General features: G+C 44.4%; 1 pseudogene; it reads right to left on the bottom strand.

Annotated features, from left to right (window-relative positions):
• Positions 1-1,900: 1,900 nt before the first annotated feature.
• LOC109437850 (calponin-3-like) lies at positions 1,901-3,078 on the bottom strand (annotated as a pseudogene).
• Between the last annotated feature and the right edge of the window lie 337 nt (positions 3,079-3,415).

The raw sequence follows: 3,415 nt of genomic DNA, 5'->3' as shown, positions 1-3,415 counted from the left end.
GTTCAAATCTTTTGCCTCCTTGTTTAAGTTAAATCCTAAGTATTTTATTCATTTTGATGTTTTTGCAAACCAAATTAATTTAATTTCCATTATGTTATCAATCATTAGTGCATAGAAACACAACTGATTTTTTTTTTGGCACATGGGTCATGACTTTATTTAAAAATTAGCAAACAATGCTGTGGAAACATTGATATGTAAATGTCTAAAATGCTGCATCTTAAATTGTTGGCAAACCACTTTAGCTATAAGGCATGAGTTTAGTCTTCCACCAAACCTCAAACTGAAAAAAAAAAAAAAAAGATAGAAAGAAAAGGCTTCGTATTGTTTGAAAACACCAGTTTAAGTAGAAGATTGTAAAAATGCATAGATGTGCAATAAAATAATTAGCTGTGAAGTAGGGTGGGTATGTATCCAGTACCTGCAGCTGGAGAAAAACAAAAACCGGTTTCATCTAGCTAGGCTGATCCCTATGACTGGGATCTGACCTTTAGTTAATTATAATGGCGTTGTAATCTCATTTGCACTGCGGTTACTATGACTCCCATCGTGCATCTGATGCCATAACACTTCCAGAAAAAAACAAATAAGGAAGAAAAAGTGGGAAACAGAGGGCCCTGCCTGTCATGTCGGGTGACAGGCGGGGTCTCTTCTGTGGCCTCTAGTCCCGCTCCCCACATAAGAATGCAGGACATGGTGAGGCCAAAAAGGAACACCCACGGAGCCATAGGTAGGGGAGTCATACCACTATAGTCTCGCTGGCGGCTGGGTTGGAGACACAGGAAGCAGGAGCCACACCATCCGCAACCCGCTGTTCACTTGTCTCTGCCAACCAACCTCACTTGCTAGCTGCAATCCGCCTCTCTGCAATCCGCAATCTACACTCTGGCATGCCACCCAATGCCAGGACACCACACCACCATGCCACATCACTGCACCACAATGCCACGGCAGTTATATTAGCGGCCAATGCCTCACTGGTTACAGCTGATGGCCAACTAGCCACAGCTGATGGCTGTCGTGTCCAGCGCAACACGGGCAGTGAGGGTGCGAGAAGGGGAGGTTTGGGTTAAGTTTTTTAGAAAGAAACAAACAGAGACTTAATGCAGTTAAATCTCTCCGAAGGCCAGGGGTCTCTCAGTCTCAGAGGACTAGAGCCCAGAATATGGCCGAATGGGGGTTTTTATTGAATAGGTATGCAAAAACAAGAGAAAGCAACATTGTTTCTGAAACTCACACATCATAACAGAAAAATACTTATCTCAATCACCTTTTGTCAGTCAACAGCTGAAGCACAAGGTCCCACAATGTCCTAATTAAGGTAAGTACCTTCTCAGGGTCAGAAGGGTCAAGTCTCTTATTTTGTAAGTTCCATTGAGCTAAGTAGAGAGAACTGATCTTTGTTGTTTTTGTAACTTCTCTCACAAACAGGTGACAGGGAAAAGGCAGAGCTGGCAACAGCTTTTCCCAGGCAGGGGGAAGGGGAGGCAAGGCCCCTTCCCATATCCTTCTAAGGCAGCTCATTGGGGTCCCCACTCGGTTCCGCCTGGCTTAGGTTGTATCTCCCATGAGATATCTTACATGTTTTTGGCTGCAAACCATCTTTTGGGGACCAGACAGAGAGATATAAGGTGTAAACATAAGGATGGAACAAAGACCCAGAAAGGCAGTCTCACAGACTCTTCTTTCCTTAAGGAAAGACATGGGGGAACAGTTGGCTAGGCTGTTGTGTGACTACAGATGGCCATCCAATCACAGTTGATGGCCATTTACTACCTGAGCCAGCACCTGTCTGTGTGAGGCCGAGAGCCTGGAAACTACTTTCTGGGGCTTTGCCCCCACAGCTTGGTTCTCACTAAATAAAAACAATCACCTAGATACTAAGCTCCTCTCTGTGAATCTAATAATCAATGCCTTGGTCACCATATTGGTAACATCTGGGGTAGTCATCTTAGTACTCGCCATAATACTCATCTGGGTATTCTGCCTGATAATCGCTATCACTGATTTCAACCCATTTGTTCCTATTCCTTGGCTTCCATTGTGAATAACAGGTTCTGTTGGAGCAGTGCAATATTTGGGATCATATACTTGCTGCCTGGCCCAAACATACTCATTCCTTTCTGGGAAGTGATTTTGTTGGTACTCATCTGTAGAGAAATTGTCAAGTTGTCCACTGATTGTAAGATTAGATTCTGATTGTAAATGTCTCTTTTGTACCTGGCATGAACATCCCTGCCTGGCTTGCTCCTTTGTTGGTGCCCATTTGCAGACTAATCATGGTCTAGTCAAATGGTTCATCAGTTTACATTTTCGAATCATAAAGATGCCTCCTCGTCCCATAGGCTGTCATACCTGCCTGGCTGGTGCATTTGTTGACTCCCATCTGCAAACCAATTACACTTTGGCCAGCTTTTAATAACCGTTCATCTAAATATCTTGTTTGTTTTTCTGCACACTTAATTCCAGTGTCAATGGTTGCCTTTTGTTTTAGCTAGACCTACTATAGCCATCAGCATAGTCTGAACCTGCATCATGTTTTTATTTTTATTTTTAAAATTTTTTTACTGGGGAATATTGGGGAACAGGGTGTTTTTCCAGGGCCTATTAGCTCCAAGTAAAGTCATTATTTTCAATCTAGTTGTGGAGGGTGCAGCTCACAGTGGCCCATGTGGGAATCGAACCAGCAACCTTGGTGTTATGAGCACTGCGCTCTAACCACTGAGCCAACAAGCCACCCATTTTTGTTTTCAAAAAGATCATTTGCTTCAAATATGTTATGTAACTTCATACCATAAGCCTGTATAGGTTTGCTAAAGTTGCCAATATTTTCCAACTGAGGCCAGGTTAACAAGGACTCATTGACCCTCTTCACTGAGCCCGGCTGTAGCTTGTTTATGGTTTGCAGAGGATTATGCAGTCTTTTAAGCCTAGCTGAAATTTGGTGCTAGTGCTCATGCCTGTCACTTCCTCTATCCAATGGCAAAGATCTTCTGACTGATGATCATACTTGGAAGCAATCTTGTTTTTGACCTCCGCAGAGGATCCATAGGAAGGACTCTTGTTGAAGTGGGCCATGGTGGTCAGCAGCAAGAAAAGGCTGAGCACAGCTTGGGGATTTTGGCACTTGGCTTCCCTGCTCCTGGCTTGGAAGAGTGACTGCAGCACCAGATGCTCAGACCTGGTCCCCTTGGCAGTGAAGGCCCACATGTGATGCATAGAGACTCAGTCTGACTGGGTCCCACAGAACCTCCTGTCCACTACCGACTCCCACAGGCACTACTCCCCTGTTGCGTCCAGCGCAACATGGGCAGTGAGGGTGCGAGAAGGGGCGGTTTGGGTTAAGTTTTTAGAAAGAAACAAACAGAGACTTAATGCAGTTAAATCTCTCCGAAGGCCAGGGGTCTCTCAGTCT

Source organism: Rhinolophus sinicus, chromosome 15 (genome assembly GCF_057876585.1).
Source record: "Rhinolophus sinicus isolate RSI-liver-muscle chromosome 15, RSI-T2T, whole genome shotgun sequence".
In the NCBI taxonomy this organism is placed as follows: Eukaryota; Metazoa; Chordata; class Mammalia; order Chiroptera; family Rhinolophidae; genus Rhinolophus; species Rhinolophus sinicus.
This window is presented reverse-complemented; position numbering and strand designations above follow the sequence as displayed.